This window comes from Macrobrachium rosenbergii, chromosome 55, assembly GCF_040412425.1.
Source record: "Macrobrachium rosenbergii isolate ZJJX-2024 chromosome 55, ASM4041242v1, whole genome shotgun sequence".
Lineage (NCBI taxonomy): Eukaryota > Metazoa > Arthropoda > Malacostraca > Decapoda > Palaemonidae > Macrobrachium > Macrobrachium rosenbergii.
Genome location: NC_089795.1, coordinates 74965163 through 74992382, shown reverse-complemented (window position 1 = coordinate 74992382; position 27220 = coordinate 74965163). Strand labels below are relative to the sequence as shown.

The 27220-nt window shown below is 36.2% G+C and overlaps 1 protein-coding gene and 1 long non-coding RNA gene across 2 annotated transcripts in view; one reads left to right on the top strand and one right to left on the bottom strand.

The window, feature by feature from the left end:
• Nucleotides 1-27220, top strand: part of LOC136835429 (uncharacterized) — a 150641-nt gene that overhangs the window by 18685 nt on the left and 104736 nt on the right. The gene's annotated exons all lie outside the window — the stretch shown is intronic.
• The window catches only part of LOC136835430 (uncharacterized), a 175892-nt gene continuing 154601 nt past the window's right edge, over nucleotides 5930-27220 (bottom strand). The window contains exon 3 of the long non-coding RNA XR_010852144.1: nucleotides 5930-6605. This is a non-coding gene — a long non-coding RNA (uncharacterized lncRNA). The remainder of the gene's footprint in view (nucleotides 6606-27220) is intronic.

The following is a 27220-nucleotide window of genomic DNA, read 5'->3' as shown; positions in this document are numbered from 1 at the left end:
ACCCTGGAAACACGAAGGTAGCCAAAGAGTTCCATTGTTGAAAGGTGGATGTGGAAAAGAAGCGATCAAAAGTCTAGTTCACTATTTCTCCTAGAAGGCTCAGCACATAGTTTCTTCATTCCTCCGTATCTAGTACATTAATGTGAAATAATTATTCTTGTTCAAACCTACCTGCTCAACTAGGTAATTACTGATCTGGAGAATTATATCGTCTGAATTGAAAAGAAGGAATTTTATTTCTTCAAGTATATGACTTTTAATAGTATTTAACCCATTAGCCCTGACTATCTGTCAAGACTTCAAAAATTATTAAAAGCCTTAGGTTTTTTTATATGTGAACTGCAGTAAGTTCATATTCCAGTAACAGAGGCACCGACTCCTTTCTTTCTTGAAGTGACATTTCAATATCGGTCTCGAGTACACACCAGGGATTCGTATTTTTTTAATATTTTAATACCTATCTTCTCAGTGGTTTAAACAGACCGTGGGAAGGATTGATTCTCTGAGCGTTTAAACTTGATAACCGAGCACGAGAGATGTACGCTTCATGTATCAGATGATATCTGATACATGAAGCGTACATCTCAATGATGCACATTTCGATATAAAGGAATTTCAAGGGCAAAAGACCGCAAAATGGTAATTGTCAAGATTCTTTCCTAATCTATTGCATCCTGTATTATTTGACGCTAAGACGAAGTCTCGTGAAGTCTTGCTTGCAATGGTGGATGATCATTTTAGATGAATGATTCTACAACGCATTTCCACCAACGGACGCCTTACTTTTACTGTTACTCATACTGAGAGCATCACTACTGACCAGGCCTCACACAACTGAAACCATTGTTTTATTATAACTCCCAGTGAGAAAACTCCCAGTGAGAGTCTCATTTTCAACAATGTTAGAGAAAACACAAATATAAGAAGAATCTAAACACCGATCTGATGTAACCAATTTCTTTAGACTCTACAAACGATTACATCAAGCAACAAAGGTTGTAAGAAAACTCGATTTTAAGACCGACCTACTTGGTCAGTTCTTAAGTCGTTTACACGAAATGTTTCAGTTTCCATTCTGTCTTTTTCTTCATTCTCACACAAGTTATTGATGCGTTGATTAAGTTCCCTCTTATAATTTTTTTTTCAAGTACACAGTATACCTTGACAATTTCCCGAATATACTTAAGATCTCTCGGTGGAGTGAAGCATTAGACAATATCTTTCAAGAAGAGGGATAAGATCACGTCACAAAGCATTACTTTCTTACATCATTTTCCTTTCCATTCTTGCATAAACTCACCTCGCAAATGATAATGGAATGGATGCAATTCCGTGATTTACATGACTTCTCCGAGTAGCTGAGGGTGACTTGTGGCTGAATGCGGCCACCATGGGAGTTCACTTAGTGACCTTTAGTCGACTAGAACCTGGACTGCAAATCAAATGGAGTTGTTACAGACATCAATGTAAATCTTTGGGTTTGGTGATAACTGTCTTGAGGTAACTGTCTCCTAAGAAACTTGACAGCCAAACCCACACTGTATACGTCACCACAAATGTCAGTTAATACTTCTTTTGTGTCAAGCGAAAATCGCCTTAACGGACAGCATATTTTGTTCCCCCATGTTGAACAGTTCAACGCCCTGAAAATCTGGAGAGAAACTTAATGTTGTCTGGCTTTTTATGGTTTCGTAAGCAAGGTGAATACACAGTTTCTTATGAGAAAAAATGACTCGCACTAAACATTGTTCACTTATATCTACATCTGCCTTATGCACTTATATAAATCTGCATCTGCAGTTGAGCTACAGCTCTAACAGAGTTACGACCAAATCACATACATCTCTCCAACTCTTGTGAAAACAATAATCACAAAGAAAATGGGCTTACTTCTCAAAGAGGGTGGGGGTTTAAAAAAAAAAAGCAGATAATATTAAAATGTGTAAGCAAGCTCCTTAGGAAAAAAGAAACTGATCGGCAGTCAGTATCTAATTTTTAAAATCTTATACTCACACTGGCTTATTTCTGCACGGAAACATTATCGACAGCTTGTTCACGAAGGACAAAAACATTAGCATTACAGTGGTTGCCGTAGTGCATCACAGATGTGGGTGCGTGTGAACAAACTGAAGTTTGGACACTAAATTGTGCCAGCGAATGTTTCCCAAAACTTTCAGCAAAAAGTTGTCTAACTTAGTACCATTATGTGGATTAAGCTTCATAGAATAACGAACATTTTTTTTAGGCTCAATGCTAAGATTACTGCTCTTTTAAAACAAACCAACAATTCTGACTCAGTGTCTTGCACAGTCGAACAACGGAATTCACACTTCGCGAGGAACTGTGTCGCCACTCTGCCACCAAGATGGTACAGGCGGTGTGTGTCATGAAAATGGAATTATGGGAATCTTTTGGTTTATTTAAAAACCCACCGAGATTTATCAGGTTAACAGGTAACACCACCAAGCAAAATGCATGTGATATTATTTTAAAAATCTATTAGTGTAAGATTACTATTTGTATCAGATGATCATTCACGCTATAGCTGGCCCGTGAAATGGACTTCCTTTCCCACCGGGCTTAGAGATGAAAATGCTATCGCCCCTGCCTGCATCGCTTCTTCATGGAACAACCGATCTTTTTTCCCGTTTTCAATCAATATCTATTAGTCCTTCCAAAGGAGAAAAATTTGATCGTAGATCATCCCTTAATTTGTTTGTGTTTTTTTTTTTTTACCCCTCTTGTTCCAATCATCGATAAAGTTCAGCATGACGCAATCACTTCGTTGCTATGGTAACATGATGAGTTCCTGACACCAAAGCTGATTAGGGAGCTGTAGGCTCACCAGGAGGTTTGGTGAAGTAACGAGTTAATAGAAAATGGCGAAGAGTTGTAGGTGGGGATGAAAGTATCATGACATGTGGGTGCGGAGAGGAGAGGTTCTTTGCTTCTTAATAACTACGCCAGCGAAGTTGTGTGGTGGTATGGCAATAATTTTGTCCGTGTCTGTCTCAATTAACAAATTTTCTGAGAACACTGGACGGATTTGGATGAATCGAGGTGAATACGTTTAATGGGTACCCCGTCTCGGTAATTAATTGTAGAGCAAACCAACAAATATTGGCGATTTGTTGCCTTAGGAACCATATCACCCCGTTGCTTTTTTCAATTTGACAAATCAGTCCCGGAGATCCAGCACCGTAGATTTTACATAACCATACAACATGAGCAACAATACTTGGTAAGGTTGAGTTGTGGGGATAGGTAAATCTGAATCTCATAAACACAAAACTCAAACTCACCCAAACCTAAGGTGATCCTCGGTTTGGTGGTAAATGGTGGCATTTTTCTTTCCTCTTCCTTAAACTTAGGGTCACTAACTAGGTGTTAACAACACAGTAGTTGTCCATAAATATTCCCACAACGTTCTGTCAGATGAAGGAACCTGGAACCTTCATACCTCTGTAAAAATTAAATGAAATTTTGATGACAGTACGGTTATATTGTGTCTGTTTCATTTATTACCGACCATTCTGAAACACAGTAAATTCATTCTGGACTAATCCAGCACTTTAAGAGAAGATATTTAGAGGCATTTGGAAGAGATCACTGTCCGAAACATCTTGACAAGTAAGAGACTTCCCCTTACTTGAAGAGGAAGAACTAAGCAGTAGCTGATAATGACTCAGCAAGGAGACCTAGGATGGCCACCCCATCGAAAGGGGGGAGGGGGGTTAAGGTGAAAATAAAAATAAAGAACACTACTGTATATATGTAACGTCCTTTAGCTGGGAGGAAATATAATGTACACTAAACAGCAGCTAACGTCAAAATTCAGTGACGGATCAGTTAAAATCCAGAGGGGTTGTTCAGTTCCTCTGTAAGATCTGCAATTTTGGAAGAAAAAAAAGGTTATTCGAGGTGGACAAGCAATCTGCATCAAAACTAAGTGACAAATAATTTGTGCCATTTCACATTTTTCGTCTACGAAAAATGTGAAATGTATACCGGCATGGATTCCCTTAACCTTGTAATTTTCAAATATCTTATGATGAAGAAAATGACACGTATTGAACCAACAACACTTACTTTATGAAACATGCATTGACATGCGAATGCATGTGTGCGGTTTAACTTGTGAGGTATCGATGAAATATGCAAAACCATGGCATAGCGTGAGGTCGGAATAGCGGGATGAAATATGTATGCATAACACTGAATATTCTTCGACGTCGCGATAAAGACAAATTGCGTCTGGTATTAGCTGATAATGGACATCCTATTTTTCGTTGGGTACTTCTAGTATGAAGGCGGTAAGCAGTTTACGCAAAGAGAGAGAACTATAAAAAAATTACCTGGGAGTATAGCAACTTCAGTGACATCAAATCCATATATATATATATATATATATATATATATATATATATATATATATATATATATATATATATATATATATATATATATACAAAGTGCTTGCAAGAAGTTGAAAAAAAAATATATATATATATATATATATATATATATATATATATATATATATATATATATACCGTATATATGTACACTTAATACATATGATGCATATATGCATAAGAAAGGCCATGGTGACACAAGACTTTCCATAACATCGGACATGGACGCTGAAAGATGCCTCCTCGTAATCAACAAAAGCCATCAGAAAGGGGATTTCAAATTCCGTACTTTGGGATGCTAAGGTAAATTTCCTTAACAAAACCACAAATGTCGACAAACAATTTTCACATTTCACAAAAATTTTACATTACCAAATATGCTGCAAACAATTCAGCGTACTTGTCTACTTGAACATAAGGATAAGATTTGGGATTCTTTTAATAGAGTAAAATCTCAAGTTTTTAAAGTAAGAAAACAAATGACTGGCTTAAGGAATGACTTTTTCCAAGTCATCGACTTACGGCCTCGAATCTTTAAGTGCAAGTAATGAAGACAACAGTCCTTTATGAAGCAGATGGAAAGATGGAGCTAGAAATGATACCATAATGGAAATTTAGGAGACTCCATGTGTACATGAGATGATGATGAAAAGGAGATAGAGATGGCATGGACATGTCCTTCGCATTATCCCTGGGAGAATAGTTCGGGAGAGTGTCAGCAGGGGACCTGGGGGCAGCAGAAGAGTTGGAAGACCCAGTCCTTAAGTGATGGGATTTCCCAGTAGAATTTTGCGACACTGTTCGCTGGATGCGAAATTTGTATTCTTTAATGTATTCCTACAAATATATAAAATATATGTGTGTATATAGATATATATATATATAAATATATTTATATATCCATATATACATACACATGCATACATACATCATGTATATACACAACTGTTCTATACATTTAGGAATAAAGTAAACACGAAATAATACACATAAGCTAATGTATTATTGGAACCAGTTGCTTGAATTCACTAGCAAACACGGTTTTTAGTTAACCACTAACAGTGATAAAACACCTTTAAACTTTGGCCACTCAAACAAAGGATAAAACTGGATAAGAACTGGACACTCCATCGATTGGCTTCTAAACTAAAAAATGAAGTGTGTAGAACTCTCAATGCCGAGAACAGGAGCAACTTTGTATAAGGTTTCACAATAATTTATCGATGGTAGAATGTGAGGCTTCATAAAAATGTATACATTTTTATAAATTCTCACATTCTATCATTGATATATTATTGTGGACCTTTTATATAAAAATCAAGTGTTGGGAACCATTTTTTTCACAGCACAGAGAGAGCCCACCTGACATTTAAACAGACTATCAGACTTGCTTATTGCTTATTTGAGTCAGAATCTTGCTTAGTATCAAGATAATGGTGACATACTACAGTATCACCATTCAAGTCTATCTAAATGGTTTACTTTCTCGGCCTAGCGGAGTAAAAGAAGCGTGTGAAGTGGGTGGGTTTAGATTTGTGTCCGCAAATATAATACAACCTTTTCGGGTATCTATAACCGATATTTCCAAAAAGTTTATCATTCTAGCATGGGAGATGACAAACCAAAACAGAGCAACTATAGGGCATCCAAACACAATGTAACCTTCGTAATAAACGACAACGAACAGGTATGCTAATATCAATTCACACCTGTGAAACCAAGTGGGAACAGAGGACGTCATACATAAAGTAGCAAAACTTAGTTTTTAGGAAATATTGGCTAACCAGAACTCAAAAACGTTGTTGCTGAAAATACATTTTCTTTCAGTAAAATTACCACTGATCACGAAAAATTACCGATTACTTCTAATGTACAAAGTAAATTTCATTATAACACCAACAAAAGCTATCGACATCTCATGTCATGAAAAATGTTCATCTTTTACTACATTACCGGACAGGCTGAGAAAACAATTTAGTGCAATTCTCTACTCAAAAGTACTAATACGAGATGGGATACTCAGGGTGTCAAGCTGAAGGTAATTACAAAATGTAAACCACTTACTTGTGACAGGAATCAAGTCATCGAGTTATGGCCTGGAATCCTTAGGTGACGCTCATGTTATGTAGTCTTCATCACTAATAAATCGAAACAACAGTTGAGGTGTCAAAAACACCGACTTGAACATACCTGAAAAGAGAAAAGAGAACATTATCGCCTTCAAACAACTTATACTATCGAAGAGAGATAATCAAGAACACTTTAGTCACGAAAAAAAGCAATTAATGAAATTTCAACTAATAACTGAGATAATTCCATTTAAATAAACGCCTCATATGATGTACTTTATTTAGCATATGAAAATAACATGAATATTAGAACAAGAATGGGAACATAGTACAAAGAAGCTGGATTTTGACACAAAATATCTACCATCTTTTTCCATCTAGGAATTTACAATAAGACTCTGGAAAATGACACACGAGTCCACAAAGTGTGCCAAAGACCTAAAATAAATAAACAGAAATAAATTTAAATTGGCCAAAAGCGAATTTAAGCATGATCTAAATATTCCTGAAATCTTGGCTCGTTAGGTAATATCTTGGTTTCGCGAGCTCACTGGACGTAACTTCCTCTCATTAGTTCAGTTACCTATTACTACATTTATCATTTGTATTAAAACTAGTGAATATACACTGCCACAAAAGACGTTCATATAGAGAGGTGTTACACACAGAAGCAGGAAAAATACAATACTAAGAAAAGTTGACCCAAGGGTTGATCAGCTCTTGACTCTCCCGAATAGAAGCTTGGCTTAACTTCGTCAGTAATGCCCTTACTTTAGTTAAGAGGAATTGCCAGAAATTACGCATATATATCAAGATTTGGAAAGAATCACTGATGTAGAAACCGCAATACAGAAACAACCAGACCAAACTCGGTTAGTGTTTATAGAAAGCCTGTGATACTGAAAGAACAAAGTTCTCACTGAATAACACAAGCACAGCACCAACGATTACATGACAAAATAAACAGACAAATATCTTTATTGTGCTTCTTGTTCTCATTGATAAACAGGACGACTGTCTGTGTCAATTCAAATCAAAGTCCATCCGCCGATTACCAATGATGAAGTATCCCGTATCCGCAGAATGAATGCCATTTCGGAGGATAAGAATGTTGTAAACGATAAATTGTGACAATAACATTTAATCTAGTAATGGCAAATGGTAAATGTGAACTGTATTGTATATATATGTGTGTATATATATATATATATGTATGTACGTATGTATGTGTGTATGTATGTATGTATGTATATATATATATATATATATATATATATATATATATATATATATATATATATATATATGAAACTCCAGTAAATCCATTCACAAGCCAAATTTAGCTTGCCCTTCTTTTTTCTGGTTATATTTTCATCCCAAGGCAGAAAACGCATTCTCTCTCGCTGTCAAAGCACAGCACTTAATCCATCACATGTAAGTACATTCATTTTCTAATACCTACTATTTATGAGACAAGCGCCGGGAAAAGACTTAAAAATATTGCAAAAAATGAGAGCTTCGCTTCTTTTAACCAGTCTTCTTCAACAGACATAATCAGCATAATGATAATTATTATAGCTCTTATTACTATCTGCAAAAATGCTAAACTTGCAGAAAGTATCCAGTGAAAGCAGTTTGTTGTGTCTGCCCTAATTGCTTTAGGGTATTTATACGATTATCCCAAATTTTCATGTTTTAATAGCACAGTATACAATATGGAGCCGCGGAGAAAAAAGAAAATTCCACGTCAATATTTCCGTATGCATCAGTCAAGCCTAGCTTGTGTTTTAGACACACACACACACTTTAAAGCTACAAATAACACTTTACATTAGGAATAACTAACTCCCAATTCGAACTGTATCTGACAACCACAATGACAAAAACCTATCCTATGTCTTGATGCGTTGATATTTGGGTGACCCTGATATTACCCATTCGGCCGTCAAAACGTTATTCATGGATTAATATCTGAACGTACTCAAGATGTCACGTGTGCAGCTGACAAATTATTTTATATATATGAAATTTTACTCCTTTATAAACTTTGAAAGGAGTGGCACTAGTAAGACAGTGCCTCAGCTGGTCTTTAGATATGAGGTTGATAGGTCCATGTCCTATTCTTGGCCTCTAGCCATGCCCATTTATGAAACCGGAACGGCACACTCCCATATTCTGACACACTCTAGGAGTGAAGGATGGTAACAGCGGTTAGAAAAGACATGCTAAGCTACAAGCAAAGAACCTATAGTGTATCAGCTGCAGCCACAGGGAAAGACTGAAAAGAAACGACACCCAAGTACTTTCGTGTAATGAACTCCCGTATAATTAAATCACGTGCATTTTTTATGATTTTTTTGAGTACCTATAATGTATATAAAGTAACGCCAACTTTAACCGATTAATTATCGTCAAATTCAATATCCATTCAGTAGAACGTTGCCAAAACATAGCAAAATCTTTTCTTACTTCATATTTTATCAAAATTAACTTTGTTCTTGAATAAAGATATCCAGACAGAAAATAGGTGTCTGCAAAGAAAACATACTTCTCTCTGAACACAGTCTGGAAAGGCGAGCAAAGCACATCCCAATAACGCAGCTTATTCTGTACAGAGTGTAGTGGTGAATGGAATGTTTTTTTTTTTATTCTGTTTTTTTGTAAGCCAATCTCAGACTCACGGCACGGCGAGTCGTGAGTCAATACAGCCAGACTCAGCTGGCAGCGGCGAGTTAGTGGCAGGCAACAAGCATAAGAAAAATATACATATCTTTTATTGCTTGTGAGCACGTGAGAAGGACTTGGGGCGCACGAACACTACACAGGCCCACTTTGCCAGATAGACGGGGCGGGGAGTTTCTGTCGAGTGCCTGCGTCGGCAATTCTTCCTTTGGTTTTTATTTATTCTTGCCTTTTTTGTGTGTTTGTGCGGGTTTGTTGACACGCTCAAGTGATTTGTTTCTCTGTTATTACCCTTGCGTCCGTGTATTCATCGAAGGACTTTAGTTTGACTGCTTTCTTGAGCTTGTTTATATAAATTTCTCTTCACAAGTATAAGGGTCTAAAATGTGGTGGTTTCTCAGCATTATTTCTTTGCCGCGTTTCAAAGGGAAATAAGCATAAGCGGCAAAATAGAAATTACTAACACCCTACTACAGCAGTACGCCAAAGAATACTATGCTACAGAGAGAATCTTCGCCACGAACATGATGTGTTTCCAGAAGTCTGTCGTAAAGAAGGAAATAAAAATAGAATTACGCACCCAGATTACTCTCTACCACCGTTCTTTATTTACATAAAGCCACAAAAACGTGTGACATGTCAACGCCTAAATATTCATATATTTTGGAGACCCACTTAATTTGTTTTGGTCCCTCCCTACCACAGCGAGTCCCAAGTACCTCCCCACCCAAGCCCCTCCCCGAGAAAATAGTACACGTTACCATGGAGTTTGTACTGATGATAATAAACCAAATTCGATATATATATATATATATATATATATATATATATATATATATATATATATATATATTAAAGTCATAAACCTATGCAAAGCTTGATGAAATATTTACTCACAAGAAATAAAAAGTACACAGGCTTTGGCGACAAGCAAACACAACCGATTAAAAAATGGAGGGGGTAAAAGCAACAAAAAGAACAACTAGTCAAGCGAGAATCATTTACTTTCACATGAAATATTGACCAAACAATTCCGTCACACCGACCATATAAGACGTTCACTCCTACTAGACACCCTCCCCAACCCCCAAACCCTCTCTCCAATTATTAACAAAAAACTAATTAGAGCAAACAAACTACAATGCTACTTCAACCTTTGTATCCTAACACAGTTTAGAATATTAATAGCAGTTGAGGGTTATCGGTTCGCTTTTATGCTGTACGAATTCCGTTCAATTACTCGGTCACGGTTATCGTTTGTATGCTGTCAGACAAAGACATAGCAGCCGCAGACACTATGAATAACTCCTCGGGTGAATGGCCTAGATCTACCAGCAATTATAGCAGTCTAGACGAAGCATACCTTCATCAGCGGTGGAATATGGTCCAGCCTTCACAAGGATGAACCTAGATTTATAATGTTGTGGCATACTAATTATGCACAATCATTTAAGTTTATTTTTCTGTGGATATACTTACAACTGAGTGAATAACATGATAAGCTTTGTCTTGCAAAGTTGAAAGAATCGTGATGACGAAACATGGCATAAGGCGTTTTTCTGCAAAGGTAGTGTAAAGTCTTGTGTTTGGCCACATCGACACTTACTCAAACCTGAAGGAATCAATCTCAGGACGCCGTGAATTCTTGAGTGTGTTACGCGTTGTGTCCTTGTGACAAGGAAAGAACACATGAGAACAGATTAACTGTAAAGCTCGATAACAGGTATAGAGAGTATGTGCTGACTGAACTTCTTTATGACTGTCAAAAGAATTTCTGAAAGCCACTTTCATATATTATTTAAGTTCACTTAGAATAAATGCATAGCTTTATATTCTGCAACTACTGTATATATATAAATACGCAATTTCACAAAAGCTAAAATTAAAATGTAATTTTCAGAGAAGTCTGATTTGGGTATTTTATAATCAATTTCAATTCACACGAAAGGAATAGGAAATATGAAACAATGCAATCATCGTTTCTGCTAAAAACATTAATTAGCTCTTCGTTGGCCGAGTAGGTAGAGCTGTGGACTAGCACTCGGTAGGCCCGAGTTCGAGTCTCCGGCCGGCTGATGAAGAGTTAGAGGAATTTATTTCTGGTGATAGAAATTCATTTCTCACTATAATGTGGTTCGGACTCCGCAATAAGCTGTAGGTCCCGTTGCTAAGTAACCAATTGGTTCTTAGCCACGTAAAATAAGCCTAATCCTTCGGGCCAGCCCTAGGAGAGCTGTTAATCAGCTCAGTGGTCTGGTAAAACTAAGGTATACTTAACTTTGTACTGAGAGATCTAATTGAACTACTAACGTGATAAAAGCAGATTTTACGCAAGACGACGAAATCCATCATAAAATTCTAGTTTTAAACTTGTCCAAGTTTGCCCGTGGAAACTGATGAACCACAGGTAAGCTAATACTCGTAGAGGTATAATGAGAGATATCATTTACATAAAAATGTCAAAAGAATTAGGCGCTCCCTTTGTCAATTACTTCATATCTATCCAGAAAAATCTTTTTAAGATTCCAACCGAACTAAATTGTACGGAAATTTTATAAATTTACTAATCAACTGACATCTTTCGTGACCGCGTTACGAAATAAAATCCGCGATATCTGCTCCGCAAAAATCATCATTAAGAGAATTTTCTTGCTGCGGATTTAGAAGGATTTACTCGAAAGTTAACAAGGAAAATTCAGGCATTACACAGCATTAATGATCACGAGTACTTTCAGCAAAGAATTCAAGTGAAGCTTTCATTCCTTTTCAATCTCAAGATTTCCTTTCCTTTAAACGTTTTTTAAAATAAAATTTGGTTAGCAAAAATAAAGTTCCTCAACTGTGTATCTGTCTGTGTATGTATGTATGTATGTATATATGTGTGTGGGTGTCTGCGTGCGCGCTCGCGTTGGTATCTGACCAACCAATGCCATTTTCTTATTCTAGAGATGCATCAATATCAAGCAGACCAACAATTACTCAGCCAGCAACTAAAACTCAATCCGCAGTGAATGTTTCACATCAAATTGCCTTCCCCAATTTAATGATTCTTCACATGCAACAACAGCTGCTCCGATGCCTAATTAATGCTGAAGATGTGACTAATGACAGTTTCATCCAATTTTTTTTAAGAAAATATTTTCCACGGCACTGCATTTACGAAAAACTTGTATTATACAGCTGGAGCCAAAATCAGCTTTGAAAAAGACTAATTGCTTTCTTGCAATCTGTGGCATATGCATGAATTATGGCAATTAACAGGTGCGTTAATAATTGGTTTTTTCTTCACTGGGTAGTGATATTCATATTACAGAAAAGAGACTAGACAAAGCAAGAACCTCTTCCAGTCTAGTGGTCCATTAATGTAACAACTTCTGAAAAAACAAAAGCTAAGGTGGCCCACAAGACGCCAAGGCTGCTCATTATGTAACACAATACATTGTTATCGCTGACGTCAAAGACAGTATGAGGTCCGCTGTGCTGCTGGTCTTAGGATCAGCCAAAATAACCGAGTGATTTTACGTTATGTGGCGTCAGACTACCAAGTCACCAGCGCCAAACAGATAAGGCAATCAATGTACAGAGGGAACTTTCCATTTTAATGATAGTTGTATCTTAGGAAATATATAATGGTCTAAACATATTTCCTTATAGTAGCACTGACTTTAAATGCGCTTTTGCACGAAACTGTTTGTCGGCTGCATACGTAAGTGTTACGTCAATCCATGGGCAAATGTATCCAGTGTTCAAAACGGGTTCATTTTGCCCATGGGGCACATTTTGCCCACTGGGCACACTTTGTCTACTGGATATATGTGGTACCTTTTATTCATTGGGTATATTCTACTCTCTGGTTAGCATTTATCTAAGAGGTAAATTTTGTCAGCCGAAAACATTTTGTCCGTTGGCTACAGTGTAATTGTAACTAAAAATTAAAAATTGTTTAAAAATGAAGTCTGAGAACTTAACATACTACTTTAACAGGATAAACGCGCACATTCTCTGTAGTAAGCAATGTTACTTGCTTTGTATATTTCATATCTTCATGATTTTCTGTCACGCTTACAGATGATGTTAGAACGTATCTGTAGCAGAAGACACGCTCACTACTTTTACACGTTCAGTCCAAATTTAAAAGTTAGGACTATTCAGATATTGTTGTTATCACTGGGTTGCGTTTCCTTATATCGTTTATATAAATGATGTTTACAAAGCATATGGGGGAAGGGCTGAAAAGGAATGACTACTTAGGCGTAAAAGTCCTTTTAATCATCTTTGAGCTAACTAGCGCCTTAAAGTCCTTGCTATATGTCACACCATGGCATGTATTCAGCCCCGGTGAGTACCTCTCACGCCCTCTGTGATCATACCCATTTCATAAGCATGAAATTAATGACAAAGCATTTCCCCGACTAACTGTGTTGAAGAAGACTGCGGACGCCTTAATGGAAGATAATAATTGTGATTTTTATAGCTGACATCACCAGTATTATTGATTTCTGTAATGTTCAAGTTGTTATATCTGTAGGTTTGGTTCCCATCACCAGGAACATCACTAGTTGAGTTGCATGAGGCTATGCTTCTTCGGCATTGCTTTGAAAACTCTGAATCATAACATCACACCAATAATTTTACTTGAAATGGGGTTACTTCTCCTACACATTCTAACATTCAGAAACTAATGACCACAAACGATACTCAGGAACCAGCAGAGGCTCCGATGTGTGAACACAAGGCTTTTCCAAAGGTGATGGAGGGTTTTCGATAGTAAACAGTGGAAAAACTAACAAAAACACGAGGTCGCCAAATACAGAGGTATGCCTGAATAACTCCAGATTAGCCAAGTAGCCTGCGGTGTGCTTGACACTATTAACAGATAAGTAGTTACCCCTATTAATGTTAAATTTATTGCTTGCTAGCTTTTAATATACTGTGCTCTGGATACCATTGCCTTTAATTTACGTCGTTTTTCGCTGCATGCGGAACGGAAAATTAAGTAAACGGGGAAGAGTGACACGGCTTTGTACTGCTCAAATAATGGTGCGATTTTATAAAAAAAAAAAAAAAAGGTAACCTTTGGTAGAAAAACATTGTGCATATATATAAATATATATACTGTATATATACATATATATATAATTATATATATATATATATATATATACATATATATATATATATATAAATTAATATATATATATATATATACATATATATATATAGTAAAATATTGTCGTCCTGTCCTGTTTTTTTTTTTATTTAAAGGAAGACTAATGAATATCTTTCCAAAACTACCAACATAACAAAGATGCATTTACAGAGTTTATTTTACTTTCGAAATTCGTAAATATCTTCTCTCTCTCTCTCTCTCTCTCTCTCTCTCTCTCTCTCTCTCTCTCTCTCTCAAGTATGATAAAATCCTACGTGTGAAGAACGTGCTGTCGTCATTCATATCGAGGCTGAAATAAGAAATGAGCCAAGAAAGAAAAAAAAAATACGCAGAAGGCGCGACGAACCCTGAAAAATAGGAAGGAGAAACCCGGGAGAGGGCTGGGTGGGTATGCGTGTCCCTCGGACGACCCACTGCAAGACGCCGAGTGATAAGTAACAAGACGCAGAGGGACGTTTCGTGCGACGTAATGAGGGGGGCGGACCAGGACCCCCTTATTTTCGCTATCTATTATGTCCTGCGGATCATTTTATTCGCCCTTTAAGACTCTTAATCAAGCCAGCATTCTCGGACTCTGCTTGGTACCGGCGATGCAAGCGTGCATGCAAAGACAACCGCATCGTAGGGCCGAGGGAGATTAGCGATTAATGATGCAAGGCGGTCCAGGTGTCCCTTTTACGTCCTTCGACTCCTAAAAGGAAAAAAGGAGGTTTTTTTGGCGCAAGTCACACGATGTGCATGAAAGCAAACGGCATGGTTTATTATTTCCAAGAAATAATTACTGGATTTCAGGGTCCTTCACGGTAATAACCACTGCAAAAGAAATGACATCAAAAAGAATACGTTTAGCATTATTATTATTATTATTATTATTATTATTATTATTATTATCAGAAGCAGCAGTAGTAGTATTAGTAGCAGTAGTAATTTTTTGTGTTTAACTACTCAAGGAAATCAACCTTAATTTTCTCCACTATTCCCGTCAATCCCCGTGTAATATTAAAAAGTGAAGTTCACACTGTATAAAAATTTAAATCCTAATAAGGAGCCACATATTGGCAGCCTTAGGACCCATTTACAAAAAGGATGGCGAGGACCGAAACCAATAGCACAGCAGATGATGATAGACCTATGTCGCAATTCATCTCGTTGCCACAAATGAAATACAAGAACGAAAAATTATGCTCCTAAAAGACTACAGTAGAGCTGGTCATGAAGTTACTGAGAGAGAGAGAGAGAGAGAGAGAGAGAGAGAGAGAGAGAGAGAGAGAGAGAGAGAGATTCTTCAACAGGTTTTCAAGTGATTCTATGTATGGTTTTCAACTGATCCTACTGTACATAGATCAATGGTGCTTGGGTTTGAATAGGCAGGTTTTAATTGCTATCGCACTCAAGCAGCCGTAGGGTACATAAAGATAGCCAGGGTGTGTGTGTGTGTGTGTGTGTCTCTCTCTCTGCATGTTCACACATTAAATATATACACACATACAATTATGTATACTGTACACATATATGTATATATAATGTATACATATTGCGAGATTAGGAAAAAAATTAGCATATTTATAGATGGAGTAAACGTAGTTTTACTAAGTGTTTCAACAGTGAATAAAAGATAAGAGCGAAACCTTAAATACAAAAGAAAATCACTGACGAATCGAAGGTACCTCCATTAGCCTTTGATGCCCATCGTAACCATGACAACGGAGAGCGCTTTCGGAACGGATATAGATATACTCTATGAAAGTAAAGCGGAAGTGGTTTAACAGTGAAAGCTGGTCTTTCTCAAAAAAAAAAAAAAACTAAATGATATTAGTTCACTGAGGCATTCTCTGTCTAATAGTTCTTATAAGTGATGATGATGATGAAGATATCATTCACATAAACAAATCTCTAGACAAGAAAGAGGAGTAAGAGATCATCACCAATCAAAAGGTTTACATCTACGACGTTGTAAACAAACTCGTTTTGTAAACATGAAACTTGACTGTAAAGTCCTCTAGAAACATGCAGAATCTATAATAACATTCCTTCAGAAATGTTAAGCCTCAATAGAATAATAGGTCCTGCTTAAAAGCTCGAAAGAGAGGTTGAACCTTGCAAAACGCTGATAAGTGTTCTCTGCGGTTTCTGTTTGTTTTCTTTAATACCTTATTTATTTATTTTTTAATTTGTAAAGATCACCTGCTGCTAACTTTAAACGTTAAAGAGATCTGAAGGAAAAGAAATTCAGTTTCCGTAGCGGGATTAATGGTATCGTTTTAAATATGGCTTGTGAAACACGGCAGCACTGCTTCGACTCAAATGAAAGTCAATCATACGAAGCCTTTTTGTAGCATTATTTCAGAGACCAAAGTCGATCTTAGAAGTTTTTCGATCAACGTCCAATGAAACCTTATAAACATCCGCTATGCTCGATCATGCCGGAGTTAAAAACTAAAACTTGATAACACTGCATCAATTGTTTAGGTGATTCAAATTTTAAAACGATTCAGTGAAATAATAATAATAATAATAATAATAATAATAATAATAATAATAATAATAATAATAATAATAATAGTAGTAGTAGTAAATAATTTGGTTTCATGTGAAAAAAAGGAGTCAAGAGGTTAATGGCCAGTCACACAGAAAGATAAACATTTTTGCAGAGAGAGAGAGAGAGAGAGAGAGAGAGAGAGAGAGGAGAGAGAGAGGAGGAGGGAGGAGGGGAGGAGGAGGAGGAGGAGGAGGAGGAGGAGGAGGAGGAGTAGCACAATCACATATCAACTTCCATTTTTTATAGTTTCCCAGACTTGAAAATGATTGTTATTATTATCACTTTTGAATCCTAACAATTTTATTTTGAGACATCGTGAAGGAAGAAGATAAAGCACTGAAACCCTTCGAGTCCAGCTCACTCTTGGGGTTAGTTCAGCCAGTCTATGAGAGTTGAATAATTCATGAACTACCGTATCCAATATTGATGAAAGACCACGCATGCGCACTGGGAAGTTATCAAAGTGGCTTTGAGCTTGCTTCTTTTTTTTTTTTTAATATATTTATTGCTGCCTCCATATCTGTCGTGCCTACAATGGCAGCACTGACGTATGCAGTTCAATGAGACGTGGCACTCTTACCGGGCCAATCACAAGCTTTGAGAACGGAAGCTTCAAACCCTTTGTCTTTCTTGCTCCGTTATTTATTCCCTTGTCAAAATTTACCGAAGTTCAAATTTCAATTACTGAATTCTAGTTTCATAAAAAAAAAATGTACGTGTATCTACCAAAAGCAAAAATAATAAGCCTACACTGACCGTAAGTTGGGAATCTTACCAAATTCATGTGTAAATTTCCGTGTAAATATAAACATCTAAATAATGGGAACAACAAATTGTAACCACGTCAAAACAATGCAAGTCATGTATAAATTCCGTTCTCTTACTAGTCACTCGCAACATCATAAATTATCAGAATTAAAACCACCATCTTTTTCCTCTATTTACTGGACCTCGATTGCCTGACACATTCGAGATCACGGTTAAAATCCCAAGAAATATCAAATCATTTCCACGACACAGCGATTCCTCATTATTCTGCAGTTATATGAAATTTGCATAAACCCGCAAATATAAAAGCTCCCTGCGTCTTGCAGGTTGCCTTCAAGCCCAGCACTTTGCTTGCAAAAAATGAAGGAAGTGGCAACGGGAATGTATATGCAATTCGCAAGAATCGACTGAGCAGTGGACTCGGGATCTTTTTTTTTTTTTTTATTCGAGCATGACCTTGACAAAACACTGCCAAGCAGAAGCACTGTGTGTCCGGTATGTTTTGTCCATTAGCGTTTACAATCTTTTATATCTATCAAAAACATTACTGTTCAAATACATTAACTTACTTCCAGGTAAATAGCTTTAACAAATTACTATATGTTTGACAAGTAAAATCGTTAGCATACAAAGTACAGCCGCCAGCATTTTAACGTCAAACTTACATGAACGGGAACATTATCTGGTCTCCTAGGAAGAAGAATGAAAATAATGCACGGACTACTAAGTTTCTGCCAACACGGATCACCAGAACAAGTCAAAACAATTCAACAATTTAAACTAATCAATTTGTTGCTTGTACAGTGTCTACCAGTGGATGAAGGTTAAGTCCTAACGCTGTCTAAATTTAGCCAGCGTGCTACTGACCTATACGTCTGAGTCGGAATACTGTCAATGCATATCAAGCACGCAAAACCACGTGAAAAGTAATTACATCGGTGCGATGATCATACCAAGAACAAAAATATTAATATAAACAATTCAAATAAACTGGAAGGAAGCACTCCCACAATACATAATGAGAAATTTTGTGCTCATCATAGACGAGAATATTTAGATTATTCCTTAACTGATTTCAAGTTCTTTTTGCAAATGATTTTGTATTATTTTAACGGAAACCATATAAACATGTAAAGATCTGACTTGAGAAGGAACATTATCGTTCGATACACAATTTTGTATGGTAACTTTTAACCTACACAGAATAATTTCTAACAAGATGACATAAAAAGGCGACATGAAAAGTTCACAAAGCAACTTTCAAATTGGAAATTTTACTTGAGACGACATAACTAAAATGAAAATATGGTAACTAACTTGTGAGAAATTGACAAGGCACTTGAAATATATATATGAAGTGAAGAGTTTAGAGGAAAAATGCCACGCCAGAACGTCCCAAAAAACATACCGCCTTTCTACTTCTTCGCCGACTTGTAATTTCGTCAGTGCGGCGGCGGCGGCGGTCCGCAATTCGTGAAGGGCATTTTAAGGACCTTGACGCGGTATGCAGTCATAACATACGTCACGACAACCGCCTCTTTCTTCAAACAAGTTGATGACCTTGCCGTTAGCTTCATGCAAGTACAGCTGACAACCTCGTTGTCATTTCCTTGCAAGAATGGTTTGCGACCTTGCTGTCAGCACCCTACATACACGTGTTGAGGAAGTTGCCGTCAGCACTCTACAAAAGACGATGACGACCTTCCTGTTAGCACCTTACAAACATAGGTTAACTTCTAGACAGCTTTCTGCAAAAGTGTGTCGATGTTTTGTCAACTTCCTTCAAACATGGTTGACGACCCTGCTATCAGCACTCTACAAACAGGAACTGACGACCTTTTCGTCAGCCTTCATGCAAACATGGATGTACGACCTTGGCTGCCAACTCCAAGCAAAGCTGGGGCTGGAGACCTGGTCATCAGCTTCCTGGAAACTGCCAACCGTCAGCTCCCTGCAAAACAGAGGTTGACGACCTTGCCAGAGATCGCCGACCGACCTCGTGGAAAAATGTGACGTGCTGTGCGTTTCCCCCGGCTGTAACTTATGATTCGACGCTTGAGATATATCTCTTGTATTTTCCTCCGGTGGGTAAAGCCCCGCAGATTTATTTTCTCAGCGTGAGAACGGCTTTATAATTTTAGCCAAGATTTCAACTTGAAGAGGATTTTAAACTTAGAGGAAAGGTTTTTTATTTATTTATTTATTTGCTCAATAATCGTCAAAATAAACAACCGATTCCAAGACAAAACAGAGGGCAGATTTTGGCGAAAACTATACGCCAAAGTTGACTTGAAGACTGACTTTATTCTGGTACCCCTTTCATTCAAAATTTATCGTCCATCCGTCAAACTTCTCAGCTAAATGGCTGAGTAAGTAGACGAGTAAATAAACAAAGTAAAGGAAGTTTCACTTACATATAAATCTTGCTACAACGTTTCCAGAAAGGCGAGAAATCCTATAATCCGAACACAGTGCAGGAGTTAACTTAAGGTTTGTCAAATGTTACATAATTTTCGGATACAAAATTAAAATGGGACCCATGTAAAGTCTCAACAGGAACTGCTTGTTGTAAAACATATAGAATGAGAAAATAACAAATATCTTCCAAGAACTTTTAAACAAGGCATTATCGCCGAGCAGCAACTTCGGCAGCGGTAGTTTGTCCGTCATTATCAGCCAGTTCTTTGGCAATATTATTTTCGATAAATCAATGTTTATTACTTAACCTCACAAATTACCTATCTATTCACTTCTGAATTTGTCCAACAATGAAAAATATCCTTTCTTAACCCACTGGTATTTCAATGGAAATTCCTTCATAGTTTTCAGGAAACATATCAATAATGATTAATAAAAAAAAAAACGATCCAAAATCTCCACAATCTTTTCACAGTTAACTAATCCGTCCAATTTGAACACATAAGAAATACGGTAACCTTTGTTCACGAAGCGGCGCGTAATCCTAATACAATGAGTCACTGAGCCACTGAGCCAATCAACTCCTAATGTCCAGCAAGTTTCTTTACTCTAAATAGACATACAATGAAGTGAAGACGACAATATTATATTCCATGTTACGCTTTACTTTGTGCAATAAAAAACAAAGCGAAAATGGGGAGTAGATGAATAACGTGAAGTCTCAAAAAAACTTCATTCTAAGCTTTTTAATGTATGAGGACGAATAATAATAATAATAATAATAATAATAATAATAATAATAATAATAATAATAATAATAATAATAATAATAATAATAATAAAATAAAAGTAATAATAATAATAATAATAATATTATTATGTGTGTGTATTATTATTATTATTATTATTATGTAGTTGGCAATGCACTCTAAATTTTACACGAGATATTAACGCATTCTGTTCTTGGAACCAAGGAATCATATTATGCAGCAAGTTAAATATTTAAAAGCTGGATGCCTAATATATCAAAGGAAGCTCAGGTTTGCCAAAATAAAATATTAATGGGAAAAATACTCCCACCACATAACAGAGAGAGAGAGAGAGAGAGAGAGAGAGAGAGAGAGAGAGAGAGAGAGAGAGAGAGAGAGAGAGAGCATCATTCAGCAGGAGAATGGGTCCTGAAAAAAGACTCTAGAAAAGCACAAGGAAAGAAAACGCGAACATTCAGGAAGTGTGTGTCTCAGTAACAATTGATTTCATCCATGCTTTAGCTGTTTCCATGATTAAAGTTAATGATGTAGGATAATTGGTCAAGCGTAAGTAGGCCGGGCGTCCCAGGAGGGTAGGGGTAATGGGAGTCAGAGCAGCCCTTGATCGAAGAGGATCCCGAGGGAATGTAGTTTCGGCCCAGAAATATCTCTTGGAAATTTTTAGAAAATACTAAGAGAGGAAAACATACGGATCAAGTAGCTACCTTGGAATTTTTCTTGGAACTCACAACTTATATGTGCATTCATCTGTTATACAAAAATTACAAACGCAAGCGCGCGCACGCGCGCGCACACACACATAATATAGGTATGAAATCTGTTAGTAAACAATTGTTTTTTTTTATAATGACAGAAATTAGGTTGATAACTGATTGTACTGTGTATGCTACTACGTCACTATGTGAGAAAAATTTCTCTAGAATTTACATGTATGTGTATATATATATATACAAAATATGTATGTATGTATGTATGTATGTATGTATGTATGTATGTGTATGTATGTATGTATGTATATATATATATATATATATATATATATATATATATATATATATATATATATAACTATCACTTACATAATTGTTCTGTGCATTAATACAATTACTAAGGACCTCATTGAAACTGGATAATGTTTAGTGGAGTTATTTTATTCCAAAAAATTACAGGCTTTCCAGGACTAACACTCCTCATTTGTCAAGTGTCCAAGGATACTTGACAATGAGACTGTTAATCCTGAAAGCTTGTAATTTTTTTAATAATGCTCCACTAGATACTATCCAGTTTCAATGAGGTCCTATTAATAATATATATATATATATATATATATATATATATATATATATATATATATATATATATATATATATATATATATATATTTTTTTATAACTCCACTAGATACTATCAGTTTCAATTGAGGTCCTGTTAGTAATAGTATATATATATATATATATATATATATATATATATATATATATATATATATATATATATATATATATATATATATATATGTTTGAAAATTCTAGACATATTACTGAGTGACATAGTAGCATACACACAGTACAATATTTTACTAATTGACTTCCTGTAATTATTAAAAACATTAAAATAAGCCCAAGAAAATCAGCTTATTAATACATCAATGCTGAGTCTCCGCATTATTATTATCGTCATAATAATTATAGCTATTATAAGTCACGCTACTTGAGTTGACACCTGGGATCTTGGATAACAATTGAATTACACTCGGATGGATGACATCGACATTAGCTGTTGAAGGGTCTTTGAGGTAAAAAAAAAAACTATTATTATTATTATTATTATTATTATTATTATTATTATTATTATTATTATACAGCAGTTTTACCAGACGCCATAAGTCACATTTCAAGCCTCTTCAGAAAGGCTCGCTCGAAGAACTGCTCTTAAAAGAGACGTGAAAATTGAGTTCAAGAAGCTGGACAGCTGGGTGGGAAAAGAATACGATGAAGTGAATGTCAGCAATAATCGAAAGAAGCAGTCCAGCTATGAGTCGAAATGATGCTGCACACGGCCGTCTTCATCTAAAACAATAACTATAATTACTAAGACAGCGGCGGTTTTCTCTTGAACGAGAAAGGCAACGTATAATCTCTAGATTCCTTTTGAACGAGATAAACATGCACAGTCTTCCTTGTAAATATGAAAAAAGTTAACATTCTAATTGTATTAAATAATGCCTAAGATGTGTTTTTTCCCAGATAGAGATCATGGAACAAGGCCTTCTAAGCTTTTAGGTTCCGCAACTGGACTACTGCGGCCTAAAGTGGTTTTCCACCTTTCAAATTCTCCTCGACCAAAGTTAACTTTTATTCAATTTAACTTTTAAAGGACCTTCATATCATCTCCTATTAATGAATAAGCTTTCTTGAATGCCTCAATGTGTTTTTATTTTATACCAACGGCTGCATTAATTTACAGTTGTCGTTCCTGGAAATAAAGTTACTTTTGATTTTGCATTTTCCCTTATTCAAACAGATTGCTAATTGCTGCTCCTACCGGCAATGTTTCTCATGCTCCACTCTTTTTGTATCGCATCTTACTCCTCTCTACTAAAGACAAGACCTATATTAATTCTTTGGCTTTTAAAATTAGGAAACGGAACGAACTTTTAAGGAAATTAGGACCAATGAAGATGGCATGGATGGTATAGAATTGATTCAGATGCCTGGCGGTCATGAAACAACAACCAGTGAGAATATGAACGGAATGATTTCTAGCTCTTACTTAGTAAACGCACACACACACACCTATACATTATATATATATATATATATATATATATATATATATATATATATATATATATATATATATATATAGATATATATATATACATATATATATATATATATATATATATATATATATATATATACATACGTATAAAGATATATGTATATACATATACTAGCTGACGAAGCCAGCGCTGCCCGGGAAAACACTGAATGACAACCGATAAACTCTCTCTCTCTCTCTCTCTCTCTCTCTCTCTCTCTCTCTCTCTCTCTCTCTCTCTCTCTCTCCTGTTAAAATACTTGCTTCATTTACATTGTACAGCATTTTTGACATTTTATATTTCACCCATTCTCACTCACCCCCTTCCTATCGGGGCTGAGCTTGGAGTTAAAGGGCATCAGGAGTGTCACTATTCGTCTCAGCGACCTCGGAAACTATGAATTAGACACTAATATCTGTCATTTTTGACATTTTATTTTTCACCCCTTCTCACCCCCCCTTCCTATCGAGGCTGAATTTGGAGTTAAAGGGCATCGGAAGTGTCACTGTTCATCTCAGCGACCTCAAAAACTATGGATTAAACACTAATATCTGTTGTTTTCGGTTATTTTCACGTCGCCCCTTCCCACCCTCACCCACTTTGGTGCCCTTTGGTGTTAGTGATGTCTTACCCCCACAGTATTCTTTTCTAGACAGTAAGTCATATATACAACAGGTTTGGTTGAAATTGCTCAATGCGTTTCAGTTATGCTGGAACACACACACACATCCATTACGTTTATATATATATATATATATATATATATATATATATATATATATATATATATATATATATATATATATATATAATGAACGGTTTCTTCTTGGTTTTTATTAAGACATCATCAGTCCTTTTGACGATGTCACAACCAATCAGGATCTGAACCCTGTTTTATATTTCCTTTAGGTACTTTGCGTATAAAATACATAACGCGTTCCGATGATTTCAAGAGCACGCTCGTACGCACTCGCGCGTGCAAGCACATAAACATTATAATATATATATACATAATATATATACATATATATATTATGTATATATACACAAGAACTAAATCAGAAATGCTAATAATTCTAACAAACGCCCTCAATATCAAATTCAATCACCTCTTACGCGTGACATCTACTTGCTATGAGGATCGCACACATCCAATTGTCCACGTGTTTTCCTCTTTATATCCCAATACTAAACAAGACAGGCACCAGCCAGGTTTTTGGATAGCTATGAAGACCTTCGTGAGAATTCAAATTTCATGAAAAGAGTAGATGTTCGAACTTAAACACGCATATGTACAATATTCATACATCGATAGTGCTTATCATGTTAGCCAGTTACAGATGTAATGGGTTTCCTACTTCCTAGGAAGTATACAAATAATTAATAACATCTGCGAAGCAACTAGAATATTTATGCTCAAATACTGTTGAATGTGAGTCTGCTCTTGTTGTCGAGTCAATATTATTGGAAAATAAAAAAAGAGAAAAAGACTATCAAATTCGTAGGTTTTTCTTGGACGGAGAGTCGCTCTTTCTGCAATTTTTTTCTGGGCAGATGTTCAGATCTCAAGTAGGATGCGTCTTTCAGGGGGCGAATATAGTAATACCAGGGGGCGAATATAGTAATACCACAAAAGAATGCTCCTGTAAAACTTTGCAGAATGAATAAATAAATCAGTGAATGGCTCCATCGGGCATTACCGTTGATGGTGTGCGTTCAAATTAGTCGCCTCCTTAAGATCCAATGATTCCTACAGTTCCTCTTGCATACCAACGGTCATCAAACTTTGGTGTATGGCACACACTCCTAGACAAGATGTATGAAGACTGGTAACTGTGACGGGCTATCAGTCTCCCTTTAGGCAGAACCAACTTCTTCCACGACACGATAATCAAGGACAGCTAGAGTGAGGCCAACGCAGCTTTTGCCAAGACAGATTTGACATCCCTTTCTGCCTGTCTAATAGATTCAAGACAGCGTCTTTTCTTGTGAGGGCAGGTCCCTTAGCCTCAGCCTAAGTATTCTTCTACCGGGCCATTGAACTTGAACCCTTGCAAGGAAGGCTTACAGGCTACTGGAACAAAATCACAATGTTATTTCCAAAAACGCTAACAAGAACCACTAGCGTAAAAGGCGAAGGCTGATCCTTAAATCAATGGAACTCTTCCAAAACAGCGGCAATTCATCAAGAGAACTCCCGCTTCCCGAGATTATATTGGGGTTATTAAATCAATTTAGTCAAACAACAGGGAGACAAACGGGTGCTATTATATCCACTGGGTCATGCCCTAGTTATTAAGCTGGAGCAATGCTACCGTATCAAAGTCCGATAAACGCCGGGTTGACTCTATTAGAAGAGACAAGGGAGAAAAACTATGTTATCAACACAGTCCCCGGGGACATGACATCACGCAAAGCAACATGTCATTTACTCTTCTCTTCAATCTTCAGTATCGCGTTATTTACATCTCTTCGTTCAGATTTAATGACGCACGATGACTTATCATTGTATCTTTAACCATGCTGTTAACAGGACGCTTTTATACTCCGTATCAGACTTCCTGATTTTAAGATATAAGTTTTACACTATGTGAATGAATTAGTTGCACATTGAACGACTCAACTCTATTTGTATGATGCAGTAGAGCAACGGTTCACGACAGTGAGTTTATGGTAAATTAAAACTTTTCCTGTTTGCTATAAAAAGATGATTATGTTCAAGCGATCAAGAGCATAGCATGCTCATTAAAAACATAATAATGAAAATAACGAACACAACTATTATTCTTACAGGCACATACGCATACATATATATATATATATATATATATATATATATATATATATATATATATATATATATATATATATATATATATAATATATATATATATATATATATATATATATATATATATATTTATATATATATAATTCCACAATATATGAACCTCTAAATAATGTATATTTCACAATAGAACCAATCCAAAAATGAAACCGGCGTTATGAAAAGTTACACATCAACATTATGCAAAATCTTTTCATCTCAAATTATAGAGAAATTAGAGTCTTCACTCGGAAAATTTAAGGTCAAAGCGATGTTTGTAATCTCAGTAGTTTCAAGAGAGGCTGTTCAAGATATTTTTGAAACCATCCTAATTACTGATCTCTAATAGAAGTATTAATTTAAAACAGAAGAACAGAAATTTATAGTTTACTAAGCGGACGATGCGAATAAAATGTAATCGATAATGCTGTACCGTATGTTGCTTACCTAAAACCTCGGCAAAACATATTGGTGGACCTCTATCAAAGAACAATTTTCACTCCCATTTACTGTTTTCGTACGCCTTGTCTGGAGGAGAAATCGAAACGAGTGCAAATTGGTAACGAATGTAAAGTTAAAGTTAAAGTCTTTCTGGGTCTCTGTAGGGTCATAGGGCAGGCGCTGCTATCCTGTTTCTTAGGCCGACACCCAGTGGGGACAGGTCCCAGTGCCTATGACACGTGGCCACTGTGTCGCTAGGCCCACTGTTAAACTCCCCGGCCCAAGGGCTGGTACCTA